The sequence below is a fragment of the Grammomys surdaster genome, unplaced genomic scaffold (assembly GCF_004785775.1).
Source record: "Grammomys surdaster isolate TR1022 unplaced genomic scaffold, NIH_TR_1.0 262, whole genome shotgun sequence".
NCBI lineage: Eukaryota > Metazoa > Chordata > Mammalia > Rodentia > Muridae > Grammomys > Grammomys surdaster.
In genome coordinates, this window is record NW_021604703.1 from 4,171,835 (window position 1) to 4,190,344 (window position 18,510).

General features: G+C 43.6%; 1 long non-coding RNA gene across 1 annotated transcript in view; it reads right to left on the reverse strand.

The window, feature by feature from the left end:
* Nucleotides 1-455: 455 nt before the first annotated feature.
* LOC114627988 overlaps nucleotides 456-18,510 on the reverse strand; it is a 42,568-nt gene continuing 24,513 nt past the window's right edge. The window contains exons 2-3 of the long non-coding RNA XR_003712425.1: nucleotides 5,607-5,728; nucleotides 456-584 (exon numbers count right to left, since the gene is read on the reverse strand). This is a non-coding gene — a long non-coding RNA (uncharacterized LOC114627988). The remainder of the gene's footprint in view (nucleotides 585-5,606; nucleotides 5,729-18,510) is intronic.

Consider the following 18,510-nt stretch of genomic DNA (forward strand, 5'->3'; position numbering starts at 1 on the left):
CCAAATGCACTTTGTATTAAGAGATGCCCATAATCCTTTGTAAGGCCAAGACAGAATATTATGATTTAAGTCTGAGATGTGCCCAGGGGCTCTTAAGATTTTTATTGTTGTTGCTTTCCAAAGTACTGGGATTACAGGCACATATTATTAAGCCTGGCTAATCTTAGCTCTTGGTGCTATTCTGGAAGACTATAGGACCCTTAGCAGGTGGGCCAGGCTAGTATAGCTCCTAAGGGGCAGGCCTTAGACAGTAACAGCCCAGGCCTGGTGTCAGCTACTCCTGCTGTGCCACATGCCTTCCCTACCATAAGAGATGTGACTCTGAAGCCATGAGCCCAAATAAATATTTTCTCCTTTGGACTGTTTCTATCAGGTATTTTATCACAGTGGTAAGACATGTAACAACCACACAGTCTCCATTGAGCTTAGGTCCCAGCAAGGAGGCAGACAGTACATCAGGTAAAACCAATAATTTATTAATCATACTCTCAAGAGTGAGGATGTTGCTTGGTGATATTTGGAAAGTCTTTCTGTAGAAGCTGATGCCTGAGCTCCATGTTGAAGGATAACCCGGACTTCTTTAGCTGAGAAGAGAAGAATTGTTAAAAATGTATTCTCTCTTAAATCATACTTAGTCTGTTCTCAGTGCTTGGAGAGAACACAGGAAACCATGTCTACATTTGTTTACAATGTTAAGGTGTCAAATTTTTCAACCCTTGTGAGCAAGTACTGAGGCCAAGATATTCCCACCCCAACCCCCCACCCCCGAGTCCATTTTCCACTATCTTGTCCAAAGTGGACACCAGATCCTGCCTGCTTAGTTTGAGAAAGGCATTTTATCTCTGGTGCCTTGATCACATCAGAGCTTATATTTAAGGCATGAGAGATGAGAAGAGACCGCAGCTACGCCCTTGGCTCTGTCCCATGGCTGTACCACCCTCCTCCTCTCATCTGAAGACTTTGGAAGCCAGTCCTTCAACAGCTGGTGGGCGTGAGAGCTGGCCAAACTGTGAATAAAACATCTTAGCCTCTAACCCTAACCCTTTCCCTCACTGGTTCATCAGAACCTCCAGAGGCATGGGTGTTCTGACCCCTCAAGTCTATCCTTCCTATGTCTACTGGTTAGCTGCCTTGTCTGTATGGGCTTCAGGTTTCCTATAAGGCTGCTTAGCTCCCAGCTCTGTTTTCACAGAGACCACTGTCTCTGATGTAGCCATTTTTGGATCTGGGAGGCTGAATCCTAGCAGACCTATACTTCAAAAGCCCCTGGAAGCCATGTTTAAGGCACTTCTTAAAAAAATGGTCTCTGTGTTCTGAAGGTTATTTAATTCATAAATTTCAACATTTCTTCTGTAGCACCATCTCATAGAGTTAGTTTACTTTTTAAATAAATGGCCTGGCTGGGTATAGTGGTAAACCCCTTTAATCCCAGCACTTGGGAGGCAGAGGAAGGTAGATCTCTGTGATTTTGAGGACAACTTGCCTATATTGTGAGTCCCAGGCCAGCCAAAGTTACATAGTAAGTCCTTGTCCCAAATGAACAAACAAATTAATAAACAAATGGCCTAGGCTAGAGAGATGGCTCAGTGGTTAAAAGCAAACACTACTCTTCCCAGCACCTGTATCAGACAGCACACAATTGACTGTAATTCCAGCTTCAGGAGATTTGGACTCTGAGGGCATGTGTGTATGCGCGTGTGCGTGTGCACACGCACGCACACCCACACACACACACAGAGTTGTGCCTTTTTCTAGTTTTTACTTATTTGTCTGTTTGGTTTTTTCTTTGTTTTAAGGTGGGGTTTCTCTATATAGACCAGGCTTACCCCAATCTTTTAATGGTCCCATGTCAGCCCCTCAATGCTGGAATGACAGGTATGTGCCACTGAGACTACCTTCCCAGCATGTATATGTGTGTGCATATGCGTTTGTCTACATATATGGGAAATTGAAAGTTGAGTTCGTATTGTATAACTTGCTTTATTAATGGATCATTTATTCATTTCATGGATCATGAACTTCCTCATATATTTAGTTACAATGTGACAATCATACTTTCAGCTATTACCTAGTTTTCTAACATGTTGATATTTATATAATTCATAATGCATTACATTGGCCCTTAAACTGTTTCCTGTTTTCATTTTGGTACACAGTGGCAAATGTCCTTGCTCATAAGTTTGTGTTTCTGGCACTAGCTCTTCAAGACAGATACTTGGGAGTGAAACGTCTCTAGCCTGCTGTTACCTTGCTAATATTAGTTATGCAGACTTGTACCCTGGATTGCCCTGGCTCATGACACATCCTCATGGTTGGCAAGTGAATGGTCCAGATCTTGTTGACTTAGGTAATACATGTATTAATTTAATAATATAATCAGTATCCAATCTCTAACCATAGCCTGTCATCTCCCTCTCCTACCAACCCTAGAGTTTCATTTCCTTGCTTCTATTTTTATGTGGTTTCATTGTTTCTATATTATTTTTAAATTTTTATTTATTTACCTTTATTTTATGTGCATTGGTGTTTTGCCTGCATGTATGTCTATTCGAGGATGTCATATCTTGGAGTACAGACAGTTGTGAGCTGCCATGTGGGTGCTGGGATTCGAACACAGGACAAACTCTGGAAGAGTAGTCAGTGCCCTTAACTACTGAGCTATCTCTCCAGCCCCTATAAATATTCTTAAAGACTGATTTTTGAAGTCATTTAGGACTTTTTCTGTGTTTATGATTGTATGACTAAAGTCCATCCATATCACTGCACATAGCTCCAGGTTGTTCATGTTGATGGATCCAAAGTCATCCAAAGCATAAATGAACCATGGTTCATCCTCCTCTCATGCCCCCATGAATGAACTAACACCATAGCCACGGTTTTGCTCTTCCACAAAGCATATCTGTGATGTCACCAACATCTCCTGCACTTGCACTATCTAGAGACTCAAGACCCTCTGGGTACTCTCCCCTGGTGTTCATGTTTCTGTGGCCTGACATTCATGTTGTCAGGCCACTCTCCAGACAGAGAGAGCAGTTTGCTCCTCCTCTAGGAAGAGAATATACACCTAATATACACCTTCTCACACTCTTCCTAATGAAAGGATCATGGAAGCCACTTTGACCATCTCACAGACAAAAGGTTACCCTCTCCTGGCTCTGTGGCCAGGTACTGATTCCTCTTAAAGCTGAGAACAGGTTTTTGGTTCCGGGAATTGTTTCCAGTCTGATAATGGCAGTGATTTCTGGAACCGATTTCCCAATAGCTCAGCTGCTTTCCCTTGTCCTGAAAGAAGTGCTGCTGTCAGGAGGAGGCTTCGAGGGGAGCAGGATGGGAACCGTGCCCAGCTTACCACAGTGGAAGATTGTCTCCTGGTCCCAGCCCCTGCCAGTGTCAGATCACTCCTAATGAAACAGGCATTCTCTCTCTCTCTCCTCACTCTCCTAGAAAAGCCAACATAATGCTACCCTTTGTTCTTGAATTGACAAATTTAAACCTCCTGCTTTGCTCTGCAATAAAAGAACTTTCTATTTTGGGCTTGGTGACATAGCCAAAACCAAGCAAGAGCAGCCGGCTGCAGCATGAGTTAATAGCTTTCTTTAGGGGAGAAAGGATCCACGTGCAAAAGGAGAATCTTCCAAAACGTGTCTTCTGCATAGCAACACGCAGCCCATTTGTCTATCTTTCTGCTGACAGATGTATTTCAAGACCGAAAACTAAACACTATTTAACATTCAAAGCAAACTAGGGGATTAACCCTGAACTGACAGCTAGCCACACCCACTTCCCTGACCCTTCTGCCTCTACCACCCCAGTCCTAGGATTTACAGGCACGAGCCACCTAGCTCAGTTTATATTTCTTAATCAAATACAAACATTTGCTGATGGCCCCTGTGTCCCTAGCACTCAATAGGCGCTGCCAAGGAAGACATTTCTGTCCTAGAGGATTTTTAGCCACCAAAAATTATGCTAATTTGAAGAGTATCTTGAGTACTAGCCAAGACTAGGTTTTCCTCTGCTAGTCTGCTTCTGTATGAGAAAGCCTCCATACTAGAATAGGGGTTCTCAAGAAGCCTCAGGCTTGCAGAAGGGTCATGTTCAGATCTATGTAAGTAGGCACCAGTTAGTACAAACCCAGGTCTGGAAGAGATGGGCAGCAAAGAGTGAGTCCTCCCATTTCTCTTATGGAAGTTCCAAGTCCACAGAGTACAGATGATAACGAGAGCCTCGCTATTAGACACTGTCTGGTTTCAGCAATTATCGACATACGTCAATCTTATTCCATTCACACGCAACCCTCCCACATCTCTATCTTAAAACAAATTAGTGTCCCTTTATCTTTGTATACTTTATATATACATATAGGAAATACAGAATTCAACAATTACAGCATTGAGGCTGAAAAAACACAATAATGTCATCTAGGGTCAGAGGTCAAACTGACCTGGTGTTCCTTGTACTTCACTGACTTCTTGCAATAGTTTGGTCTGACTTGGAGCAAAACAATGGCATCTAAGCAAGTATAGTGGTATAGGCCTGTAATTGCAGCACTTTGGAGATAGAGGCAAGAGGATTAGGAGTTCAAGGCCATCCTCTGCTATATATAACAAGTTCCAGACCAGATTTGTCTCAAACAAATAAATATAAAACAAAAACAGGCCTATAGGAAGGCATAGCTTGTGGACACTTGCTGCCAAGCAGAGGAATGCAGGATGGATGGAGAGACCTCTGACCTCCACACCCCAATACTAACTAACTAACTAACTAACTAACTATATAAATGTATACATGTAGAAACATAATAATATCACTTTCTTTCACTGATGTATCTCATTGCTAAAGCCAAGCCATGAACAGGAGGTTGCATGAATTTCTGGGTTTTGTTCATAGTTTTAGTAACTCTCAGTTTAAATTTTTTTAATTTTTATTTTGTAACAGCACCTGCCACCCTTGCCTTTATTCCTGTATATTTTATTTTTTGTTGTTGTTGGGTTTTTCCTTTTTGAGACTGTCTTACTCTGTGGCCCAAGGTGGCCTCAAACTCATGAATAAACTTCTTGCCTCGGCCTGAGAACTGGGATCAGTGGCATGAGACACCACGCTTGGCTAGTTTCTCATCCTTATTGTGCACTTTCTGGTGGCACTGAAGACAATAGGTCTTTTACTTTGATGGCTATGTAACAGACTGCTCCAACCTACTGGTATAATCACCAGTTTATCATGTACACGGGAGTCTACGGTCAGGAATTCAAGCTCGGCACTGTGGGGATGGCTTCTCCTTGTTCCGGGTTTATTTGGGGCCTCCTTGGGAAGAGTCAAGTCTGCAATGATGTCACATCTGAGATCTATCAGAACTTGAGGCTTGATGACCCCTAAACATGGGCTGCAGCCAGTGTCCTGATGTAGCCACTCTCTATGACTTAGTTTTCTAAAGCTAGGTGGTTTGGAAAGAGTTTGTCTTTGTTTTATTTAGTGTGTTCTGGGATCAAAGGTTTCCGGCTAACAAGCTGTTCTTTCTGACCAAATCTCAGAGCTCCTAGTGTCAATCTCCCTGTGCTCTAGTGGGTGACAGTCATGAGCCCTCTCAAGTGGGATGGGTCCGACTCTACCTTTAGAGAAGCAAGATCTCTGCAGAGTGTGGAGGTTGGCCCAGTCGAGGAGGTCAGGACGGCCAGTTGAGGCTGCCTCTCTTGCACCAACCTGGAACAATGTTGCAAACAGTGGGAACCTGCTGGAGAAGAGCACAGAGAGTCAGGGACATCTCCCAGCTGAGCACGGTGTACCCTGGACAACTGAGGGGCTGACTGAGCTAAACCTTGGTATGGACTGTGCCCACATCTCCAGAAGGAATAAGGGCTGTAGTGGTTTGAATAGGGATGGCCCCCATAGATTCATGTGTTTGAATGGTTGGCCATGGAGGGTAGCACGATTAGGAGGTGTGGTCTTCTTGGAGGAAGTATGTCACTGTGGAGGTAGGCTTTGAGGCCTTCTATGTGTGACAAGTCTCTCCTTGTTGCCTGTATATCAAGATGTAGAACTCTCAGTTCCTTCTCCAGCACCATGTCTGCCTGTGTGCTGCCATGCTTCCTACCATGATGATAATGGACTGAACCTCTGAAACTTGAAACCAGTCCTAACTAGATGTTGTCATTTATAAGAGTCACCATGGTCATGGGGTCTCTTCGCAGCAATAAAACCCTAACTAAGACAAGGGCTTTCCTCACTCATGTCAGACCCCACAGAACAGCAGTTTCCTAACGGACTGCAGTCATTGGATGCACTCATCTTCCTGACGCTGGGCAACTATTGAACACAAGCTGTTTCGGAGCACATTAGGTCTTATGTACCTTGAGCTAGACCCACTAGTTAACCATAAAACTCGAAGCTGTATTACTTACTGAAATACTGTTTTAAATGATCTGTGTGTGCTTGTGCATGTATGCAGGTGTCCAAAGACCAGAAGAGAGCATTACATCTGTGAGAACTAAAGTTACAGGAAGTTTTAAAACAATGGTTCTCAACTTTACAGTTCCTTGTGTTGTGCTGACCCCCAACCATAGAATTATTTTGTTGTTACTTCATAACAATAATTTTATTACTGTTATGAATCATAATGTAAATAACTGATATGCAAAATATCTGATATATGACCCCCAAAGGGGTAATGACCCACAGGTTGAGAACCATTGTAAATATAAGCCATTCTATGTAGGTGCTGAGAACTGAATTCAGGTCCTCTACAAGAGCAACAAGTACTTTTAGCCTCTGAGCCATCTCTCCAGCCCTCAAATACTGTTTTTAAATGGTATGCACTTTTAGCTTGTAGGTCTTGCCCTTGTATTGCTGTATTGGTCTAGACATTATCTCAGATGCTGAGACACCAGGTCTTAACATCCAGGGACTCCAACTGACCCATCTGTACTCAGGCTTAGCTTGATACAAAAAAAATGGACATAGAATTTCTAGAAAACCAAGCCAAACAGAATTGAGGCTTTCCTTTCCTTTCCTTTCCTTTATTAAAATTTTCTGTTTCTCATTTATTGTTAGCATAGCTTTTATATTTGGGATAAATACAAGAGCAAATACTTAATTCTACTTCTGGGTATCAGGAAACATATAGTATTTTCCTGGGGTCTGAGAGATGGCTTATTGCTTAAGAGAACTAGCTGCTCTGCCATAGGACATGGGTCAGCACCCATATGGCAGCTCACAACTGTCTGTAATTTCAGTTCCAGGGGCTCCAACACCAGTTTCTGGCCTTTGCATATGGTGCACAAACATACATGCACACAAAATGCCTATACACATAACTTACTTAATTTAAAAATTAATACATTTCTGATCATTAAAAAACTTTATTTTGGGCTGGAGAGATGGCTCAGCGATTAAGAGCACTGACTGTTTTACCAGAGGTCCTGAGTTCAATTCCCAGCAACCACATGGTGGCTCACAGCCATTTGTAGTGGTATCCGATGCCCTCTTCTGGTGTGTCTGAAGACAGCTATAGTGAACTCACATACATAAAATAAAATAAATCTTTTTTAAAAAAACTTTTATTTTTAATTATGTGACTATGGGAGGGGTGCATGTGTGAATGCAAATCCCTCAGAGTCTAGAGGAAAGCAAGGTATCAGATCCTCTGAAGCTAGAGTTACAGGCTGTTGTGTACTGCCCAACATGGATCCTGGAAATCAAACTCAGGGTCTCTGTAAGAGCTATACATGCTCCTAACCTTGAAGCCATTGCTGCAGCCCAATTCCTAAGTATTTTGCATAGCAGGATAGCCTCATACAACCCCACACCTGACAAGGGCAGGCAAGTTCCAAAACACTCCACAGAGTCCACATTTAAATTCCTCTCAATGAGAATATCAAACCACTATGGTGACATTCACTCAGATGCTGGCAATAACATCTGGGTGAGAAAAGCCTCAGACGGCATGATCTGAGCACCCAATTTTTATTTTCTTCTACACTTCAGTGTTTTTCTTACCTATTAAACCTCAGATAGAGAGAGCATTAATCACACATTTTCAGTTCACAGCACATTATACCCTAAATCAGTCCACTCAAGGTTCTTCCTTTGTTTTGTGTTTGTGTTAGCATATATGTATGCATGTATGTAGTAGTTTGTGCATATGCATGTATCAGTGTATGCATATAGTATTATGTGCATATGCACACATTTGTGTATGTATGCATGCATGTGTGTACATATGTAGTAGTACCTATGCCTACATCTGTGTATGCATGCATGCTCGTGCATATGTATGTAGTATGTGCATATGCATGTATCTGTGTATATGTATGCACAGACGTATTTGCCCCATTCCTCTCTCCATTCTTCTCTTATAAGCAATCATTCCAGTATAGTTGCTGCTACCGGCTTATGTGTGTTCATATCAGGTGTGTGCTATGTTTGCATGTATTTTCATTTATATGAACAATACTGTGTTACATATCTCATTCTGTCTTTCTGTTTTTCACCCCTCAATATGATTTCTAGGCCTTTGCATGTTGCTACATGCACATTTCATATATCAGCTCAACTGCTGAACAGCATACTGTAGTATGTAGTCATGACAAATTGTCATCTCTGTTCCCCTAGTCATGGGTACTCTTGTGCAACCTCCAACTTCTCTCCCCAACCAGGAGGAGCCAGCTGAGTGACCCATATCAGACTCATGTGGAAATCTCTCTCTTTTTAAATTATTTTTTCTAACTTATCCTCATTACCTTGTGTATGTGTATGTTCCTGCACGCATGTGGATCTGCATGTGTGTGCATGTGCATGTGGGCAGGCATGCCAATAGTGTGTGGGGGGGGTGGGTCATAGGATTGTTTTCAGTTCACTCTCTCCTGCTACTTGGTTGAGGCAGGTGAGGCTACAGGTGAAGTCTTCTCCTTAATAGACCCCTTTGCTCTCTATCCTCTGGACTGAGGCAAGGGGCTTAGGTACAGCAATGCCTCATACTGTCTTGAAGACAGTGGAGAAATATGTTCCCCCATACCACTGCTGCACAGGCAATGTGGGGATCATCTCCCCTGAGCAGAATCTCCAAGTGGTTTTGCCAGAGTGTGGAGGCCTGGCCCCGAGCCACCCCATCTTTGTCCCTGGGTGAATGTCTTGTGACAGAAACAAATAAGGGTGGTTTCCACCCAAGGACACCAGAGGTTTAGCTGCAGCCATCTAGGTGAGCTTTTAAAGCTGGTCAGGATTGCAATCCAGCAAAAATCCCATTGACTGTACTGACACATTTAAGCCCTCTTAAAGTGACCGTGTACGGAGGAGATGAAATACCTATGTATAAAGAAAGCTTTCTAACTTGTTTGGCGTTCCAAGGCAGAGTTTCTTTGTGTAATAACTCTGGCTGTCTTGCAACTAGCTCTGTAGATCCAACCGCCTCTGCCTCCCAAGCGCTGGGATGAAAGGCGTGTGCCACCACCTCCGGGCAAAAGCTGCTATTAGGTATACTTTTGTTATTTTTCTTTTTAGCTTTTTGAGGTAAGAGTTTACTATGTAGCCTACGCTGACCTGGAACTCAGGGTCCTCCTTCTCACCATATCCAGTGCTAGCATTACAAATGTGGTTTATCCTGCCTGTGGCTGCGGCACAGCCTTTGTCCCCTCCATGCATGGGCCTGAGTTTGGTTCCCAGCAGCCAGATTTGGGCAGATCACAACCGCTTACAACTCCAGCTCCAGATCTTCACCTCCTTCTGGACTACATGGGCACCTGCACTCACACTGGGAAGTCCCACTTAGAGTCTCTCTAAAACCAGCATTCTGGAGAACTGAATAACACTAGAGAGAACACCTGACCTCCCTGCAGTTCTATGAGCTCCTCAGCATGCACAGATGAGTGGCCAACCACCACCAGCCTTTCCCCTCCCTTGGGTCAAGTCCTTGGATAAGAAAGTTTTGTGCTGTTGCCTTGGCAACAGCCTGAGACTCCTAGCTCCACATGCCAAGCTTTTGAAATCTTAATGAGTCAGCAGCTCTGCTTCCTCCTCTAAGTTCCTTACCACAGGCATAGCCCAGTTTCAGCCATGAACCAGGAAGGGCCCACAGTATCACCCACTCCCCAGAGTGATTCACTTGGTTGTTTCAACAGTTTGCTCGAAACACAAGCAACCTCCCCAAACTATTTTGAAGCCCACACCAGAGATCATAATTCTTAAGATGTGTCATTCTAGTGACCAATCGCTTGATTCCCACAGCCTCTGAGAAAGCTCCCAAGGCTGGCTGGTGGTCCTGGGATGTACAGGAGGGCAGGCTGAGGAAGGCATAAAAAGCAAGTCAGTAAGCAGCTCTTCCATGGCCTCTGCCTTTAGTCCCTGCCCTGACTTTCATCAATGACGGACTACAAGCTATAAGATGAAATGAGCCCTTTCTCCCAATTTGCTTTTGGTCATGGTGTTTATCATAGTGATGAAAACACTAATTAAGACACTGTCTTTAGATTATTTCTATTTTCGCAGGAAGAAAAAGCATGCTGTGAGCTCCTAGTTTCAGTGCGCTGTCAGTGTGTGAGTGAGCTCAGATGGTTTGGACGCTGATCCCAGCCCCAGGTAATCACCATTTTGAAAACATTAGCGTCTGCCCTTTGATGTCTTATCTCCTCTAATATATCACTTTAGAATCCTTGAGACACCATAATATCCTGTGTCACAGGATGTCAGGCTGATTAGGTGGAAAGCCCTGAAAAGGATGAAAGAAGCCAGACATGAAAGCTCTGATGACACAGATAAAGGCTGCGGAGAAATGCATACAGTCAGTCACTGCTCGATCAAGTTAGGTCAGCCCACGCTTGACCGAGGTGGCTGCTGGGTGAAGAGAATGCCACTCGGGAAGGCGAGGATGCACTGAGCAGACGAGTCTCTGGAAAGATGACCAGGAGTTCTCCTTCATCTCCCAGCACTCCTGTGAGATCCAAGTGTGTCTATTTTCAAACATGTATAATAAATATATATGCATAATAATTAAGCAAATGTAACGTGTATAACTTCAAACATCAATAAAGGTCGTAATTACTTGCAAATTTATGCAATATAGTGACAGTCTAATGGCCCCACTTCCCCAGGCGAGGTAAGGCTCCATCATCTGTTTCCACAATCATCAACTCAAAGCTATCATTACTTTTAGGCATCTTCCATGACACTTCCTTGTGCCGTTCCGAGGTAAATTCCATGCATTAAATCTCATTAGTAAATATTTAATATCTGCCTCTAAAAGATAAAATTTCAATCCAATCACTTCTGTAGTTAAAATTAACAGCTCATAATATCCAGGTAATTTTAGGCAGCAAATAAAATCCTGGCAAAGGGAGAGCTATAAAATTCGGGTCATACAGCCCTTATCCCATATGGATGAAACCTGACTACCTCAGATTTCAGAATTTGAATTTTTCAGTTTGAGAAATTTATGTACACTTTTCAGGCCTATCATCCCCAATCTAAAAATGAGAAGTGCCCCACTTTTGCACTTTTGGGTGAGGGATGTCCAACTGTTCCACAATCCCCATAGGCACTTATTTAAATGAAAGGTATGTCAAATTTGTTGCTAAGACCCCAGGGTGGCATGTGAGATTTCAGGAAATCTAATGTGTGTAACAATCTACACTTGGCGTGGGAAGCCATGGGGACATGCTCACCATGAAAATATTAGAGTGTGTCTCTTCATGAGTAGTCCCCTTTGTGACATAATGCCATGTTGACACACATTACCTCAGAGTGACACACACAGCTCAGGAATGTGAGCTGGCACAAAGGGCAAGAGAGTCACATGTGCATCCTGAACACAGCCAAGAAGCAGCGGCCGTGAGGGTGGACCGTGAGGGCGGACCGTGAGGGCTTCCCAGAGTCTAATCTTCTTGTCTCTATCTCCTTGCCACTAGGAACACGCACTCATCTATCACGTAATAACAGAGCCATTCATGAGGATTACAAGAAAGTCACATACATCAACGGTTTTAGTTAAGTGACACATGCGTGCACATTTGCATATTCCTTGCAAGGATTGGTGAGTGGGACTTAAAAAAGTTCACATAAACACAGGTCTGTTCGAGGAGCTCCTGAAGATCCAGATACAAAAATTTCCCTAGAAAATACTGTTTTGAGACAGGGTCTCACTGTAATCCAGGCTTCTCTGGAACTCATTATATAACCCAGGCTGGCCTTGAACTCATGACGATCTTTCTGTCTCAGCTGTCTAAGTGCTGGGATTACAGGTAGGAGCCACAATCCCAGCCCAGATTCTCGTTGTAAGGTTGTGGAGGAGAGCAGCTAACTGCTTCTCATGCTTCCTATTCCCGCCCCTCACGCCATAGCTGTCTTTCTGGACATACCTGCTTCTGTCACTTCATTAACAGGTATCTAAGGAGATCATTGCCTTCTAAGACCATCTCACTTCCTTAGCACAGCACCCAGTTCTCTGTGATCCACTCCTGACTTACAGAAGAGCACGCTGCTCCCTGCCTACTGCATACTCTAGCCTCCTGACAAGATTGCTTTCACAACAGAGCCTGTTCTACCAATGAGGTGAACCACGGAATTCATTCCTAGAACATAGAACAGGATAGCCCAGTATTTAAAAGTTACCCTTCAGGTCAGACTGGATTGAATTCCACCTACGTCATTCACCAACTGCGTGTCTTTGAGAAAAATCAATCTGACACAAGCTTCTCCAGCTCTAACCTGGAGACTAAAAGAGCACCCATCTCCTTGAGTTGCCAAGAGGGTGCATGCTTAGTCCAATATCCCCACAATCCCCACACATAAACATCTGACCTACAATAACTCATTACCTTTATTTCAGTTTGTTAAGTCCACCTGCTGGTCAAGCCCCAGGTCAGCTGCTCTGCCATGGAGCCTTTCCAGCACCTCAGAATCTCATGGCCCTGCCATACCTTTTCTCAGCCTACTTCCTGCCTCAAGCTATATTTTTTAAAGACACAACGTTCCTGAATTCCTGCCCTTTGTTACACACTATGAGAATAAAAGTTGAGGAAACTTTGATCCTTAACTAAGGAGATCTAATTAGCAACCAGACACTAGCAACCAGGACATGATTCACCAGTTTTCTGAATGAGGCAATACTCACTGTCATCTCTGTGAATGGTGTTTAGTTGTCCTGAGATTCTCTTTATGACACAGTTTCATTCTGAGCTAGAGTCAAAAGAGGACCATTTCTCCTTCTATTAGGCAGAGGTTACCCCCTAAGAGCAACAACAGTGAGCTATAATTGACTGCAGAAGGGCTGCATGGGCTGTCAAGGGAAAAGCAACACCAGTGACGTCAGACTCAAAGGAGGCCACAGACTATGACTTCGTCATTCCAGTAGCTTCACTAGAATAAATGCATAGTGTTGGGCTTCCAACCCTGCAGGCTGAGGGCTAAAACTACTTACAGCCTCTCTTGCCTGCTGATATGGCGGTGATATGTGTGGTGTACACAGGACACTGAGAGCAGGTAGTGTGATCTACAAGCTATGCTGTACCTCACATCCCAACATCCTGTCTGTAGACAAAGTTATGAGGTAAAGGGCTGCCTTGGGCTTCAGCTACAGCACACAGTATTCCTACCTGCTATGGGAGTCATGTACCTTGTGTTAGATGACCTCCTGACACTGCCCGCTGCTCAGTGTCATCAAGACTGCAAGCTCCTGCCTCACCCAAATACCAGATGACGACACCCACAACACCTACCACAAGAGGAAATAATGCACCTGGGCAGCATATTTTGACCGTATGAACTGGGTCCATGTCATTAAAGTGACTTCTCATAAAGTGACAGCCCTGGGCTGGCAGTAAAGAAGTGGCTTGTCTGCTGGGCACTGTGGCCTGGTGGGAGGGTCTGCCTAGCTGCCTCACTCCTTCAGCTTTATAGCTTTGCCAGGAACCATGGGAGAGGGAGCTTTAGCTGATTATGGCCAGTTCTGTTTCCAAACATAGTGCGCTTCTAAAACATAAAGGTCAAACAATAAGCTCTTCTCAGGCCAGGCCACATTCTAACCACAGTGGCAGGCAGTGGCTTGCCTTCCCTCCAGCCTTCCTTTTCTCTCCCCCTCCCTCCCCTCTCTCTCCCCTCCTTCCCCACCTCTATCCCTCTCTCCTTTCTTTTCCTCTGCCCCTCCTCCCTTCTCCCCCCTCGGCTCCTGTAGTCTAGTTTGGCCTAGAACTAAGGAGCAAAGGATGACCTTGATTCTCCTGCCAGAGCTAGGATTACAGGTGACTAACTGACACCAGGCCTGACCTATGGTCACTGAGAATCAAACCCAGGGCTTCTGGCATGCTAGTCAAGCACTCTGCAAACTGAGCCACCTGCAGCCTCAAACATGGACTTTCCATGCTTTTAGACTGCGTTCATTTTTTCACACTTAGCAATGGAATACATAAGGACTAGCATGTGAGCAGGAGTTCTGCCTGCTCCAGGTGCCTTGCTCTCAGGGCTTCCAAGCTCTGTGAACAGCACACCATCTCTGTGGTCGCTGTACCTGTACTGGCCTTGCAACCCTCTCCTCCCCTTCTATTTGTTTCTGTTTTTATCAAACAAGAGGGAACAAACCAAACTGTCACAAAATATCACAGTTCTTACAGTAGGATCAAATTAGCAAGGTTTGTTCATGGGCCCGCAGAGAAGGCCTGATGGTAGGTGAGAGACAGCCTGAAGAGAAGAGAGCTGGGGAAGTCTCCTGCTGTTAGGATCAACTGTAAATGGGTGAGAGGTGAAGCTGCCGGTTAGAAACACCCCTGCAAAGAGCTCACGGGCTGCAACTCACTTTCAGGATGTTATCTCGTTTGGTCAGGGCATCAGTCTTGCACCTCACCTCACACTGTTTCTAGTTTCATGGAAGAACAGGATGGTAAGTCTGTGCAAATCAGTATTTGCTTACCATGAATCATCAGTAAACAAGTACTATTTGTCTTATTTGATACAGTAAATAAGGAGAAGCTGCAAAGACTTTTAATGAGATGGGAACAAGAAAGATATTAAAGGGGCATGTGTACAATGGCCCAAGGAGGAAAAACAAACCACAATATCTGATATGCTTTATGTCAGGGATATACAAACCAGGCATCTGTGGAAACGGCTGTTGGCTTCCATAAGCCTTGTGAAGTCTAGAATTACAATCTACTTCCACTGGGTGAACAAGCTATACTGTTCTCTACTATATTGTGCTCATACTGACATCTTCAGCCCCAGGGGTATTCAGCAGAATTTCATTCAGTGCCTTAAGAGGAGAGCCCATTACCAATTTAAGATTAAAAGACACTAGATCCAAACAGAATGTTAAACATAACACATGAGAAACTTAGAAACCTTAATGTTGACTAGAGTTTTGATGTTTTAAACAATTTGTAGCTATGATAAGCAATTACATATTTTTAAAAGATGCACTTAACTTTTGGAGATAGATTTTTGAAATATTTAGGGAAGAATTACATGATACCAGGATGTGGCTCAAAAATAATACAAGAGAGAAGGAGATGCCTGGGAGACTAGAGGGGACAACAACTGACCATGTGTTAAAAACTGTTAAAGCTACATGGTACCTTCCTATGAATTATTAATCAGGAGAGCCTCCTAGATTCCCTAAAACAATACAGAAATTTGCTACAGCTGTTGGCTGATCGCCAGAACTAGATGGGACGAGTCTACTGATGAAGACACCACATGCTTTGGTCACAGAACTTAAATCAAATTGAAATGGGATGGGAGCTTCCTCCTTGCTGGCTCACAGTACCAGAGTGCTATACGCACTGCTGGGGAGAACTGCCTTCAGTGGTCTTACTACGTTATGGACCCTGAGCGTAAAGTTACCAGGCAGCCAGGCAAAGGGAGTTCACTAGTGCAGTAGTGGCAGGTCTGTTATGGGCCAACCAAGTGCTTTCTGATCGGACTTGAGGCCCACAAGGAGGGAACTCAATACTAAATGTTGTGAATCCAGTCAAACACTTGTAGCTGGGGAGGTCTCAGGCCCTAGTGGAGAAGTCACTATAGTTGTTTTTTCTAGGTGGACATGATATGCCTGTTAATTGCCTTCTAAATAACTATGCTTAGGCCCACAGAATAATTCTCCTGCTAACTTTGGCCAGCGGGAAAAATATTTTTTAGTAGTAGTCAGCAGAGGCTCATAACTGGTCAAAAGCACTGAGAATAAGTAAATATTGAGTGGTCAGCCATCAGTGGGACATCTATATGACCCATGCCTAGGCTAAGGCAACATTTTGGAAGGAGGGATAAAAGGAACGTAAGAAACCAGGGAGCCTGGTGGTGGTAAAATATACCTTTAATCCTAGTACTCAGGAGGCAGAGGCAGGAGGATCTCTGTGAGTTCACGGCCAGCCAGCCTGAACTACAAAGTGAGTTCCAGGATAGCTAGCACTACACAGAGAAACCACATCTCAAAAACCAGAGGAACAAAGCCAAATGTTATTAAATCTTATTATGTGTGCATGCACACTTGAATGAGCCACAGTACACATGTGGAGCTCAGAGGGCAACTCCAAGTCAGTTCTCTCCTCCCAGACGGGCCAGGGATTGAACTAAGGTTGTCAGGGTTGGTGGTAAACGCTGTGTTGCTGCCAGGGTGGATTTAAAAAAAATTATATATATGAGTGTTTTGCTTGTGTGTATATCTGTGCAACATATATGTATCTAGTGCCCTCAGAGGTCAGAAGAGAGTGTTGTAATCCCCCGGAACTTTTCTTTTTTAAATAAAAATAAATGTGTGTGTGTGTGTGTGTGTGTGTACACAGGAATTGAACTTGGTCCTTTGAAAGACTGTTATCTGTTGAGCCATCTCTTCAACTCCCTAGATTCAACACCTAACACACACACACACACACACACACACACACACACACACACACACACACGGTTTCTCTCTGTAGACCTGGCTAGTCTTGAACTCAGAGATCTACCTGTCTCTGCCTTCCAAGAGCTAGAATTAAAGACCTAGATAGTTTTTACTATATTACACTGATTTGATTTATACAAGTCCATTTCTATGCAAATATAAGACATTTTTGATGAGATTCTATGCTACCCTCAATTTTCATAGCTTCCCCTTCTCATAACTACATTTTTTTAAATGAAAAAATGTGAGCTTTATCCATGTGAATGGCCATAATGCAGTTCATTTTCACTGTGTAGAAATAACCATTCATTAATACAGTTATTGAGAAACTGTTGCAACAGTTACAGGTGTGGCTGTAACAAACACTGATGGGAACTAGTCTCATCTGAAGCCCATATACAAGGCTTCCTTTAACATAGATGCCAGGCTTTAGCACACAGGCCAGTTTGTTTATAGAGAGGGTGTAGTTCCCAGAATTCCAAACATCACGCAATCGCAGAAGCTATCTGCAGCTGGCAAAATCATGCCCCAGTCAGAACACAGGCAAATCACAGTCAGCTGCCATGGGTAGTCTGAAGCAGCCGCATATCCCACACCTGGGATTAAAATAGTCTTATCTGTGTTTTTAAAAGAAAACAAAATCCTCACCACAGGGGTGGGCCTCTACTCCACTCCCACAAGCACCCACTGGTTCCAGTTCCCTGGGTCCCCCTCACCAACTGTGTGTGCCAATGATCAGTCCTTGTCAAGTGGGTAAGAATGAAAAGTGGGGGCTGCCCCCCTCATTTCTACTTCTCTGCTTTCTTTTTTTGTTTTTCTTTTTTACTTTTTTATATGATACAGCCAAGTGTGGGGCACACACACCAGCTTTTCCAAGGCAAGACTTGGTCTTTTTTTATTTATTTAGATTTTTCTTTTTTCTTTTTTCTTTTTTTTTGGTTTTTCAAGACAGGGTTTCTCTGTATAGTCCTGGCTGTCTTGGAACTCACTCTGTAGACCAGGCCGGCCTCAAACTCAGAAATTCTCCTGTCTCTGCCTCCCAAGTGCTGGGATTAAAGGTGTGTGCCACCACTGCCCTCTCTGCTTTCTAATAAAGTCTTTTCTTGTTATTGATCATCTATTCATTTTCTTTCTCTTATTTCCTGTGGTTTTTGTTTGTTTTGTTTTTAAAGAAAGGGTCTCCTACATAGCACTTAACTGAACTTGCTATGTAGACCAGGCTGGCCTGGAATTTAGAGATCTGCCTGCTTATGCCACTGAGCACTGAGGCCACCACACCCATCTATCTTTTTTCCTATTTTATTAAAGAGATTTTAGTACTCCAGAGATAAATGTGTTAGAACTCTTAAGTTTAATGTAGCAACTTCCTCATTCTTTATATTGGTTTTGGAGGGTTTTTTGTTTTGTTTGTTTGTGGGTTGTTTTTTTGTTTTTTTGTTTTTTGTTTTTTTACTGTATAAGGATGTTTTGTCTCCATTGTCTGTCTGTGCACTATTTTCCTGCAGTGCTGCAGAAGCTGGTAATGGACATCAGATCCTCTGACGGAAGTTACAGACGGTTGTAGCTACCATGCTGTTGCTGGGTATAGAACCATAGTTCTCTACACTCGCAGCCAGTGTTCTTGATAGCTGGGCCCATAGAGAACCATAAGTTTG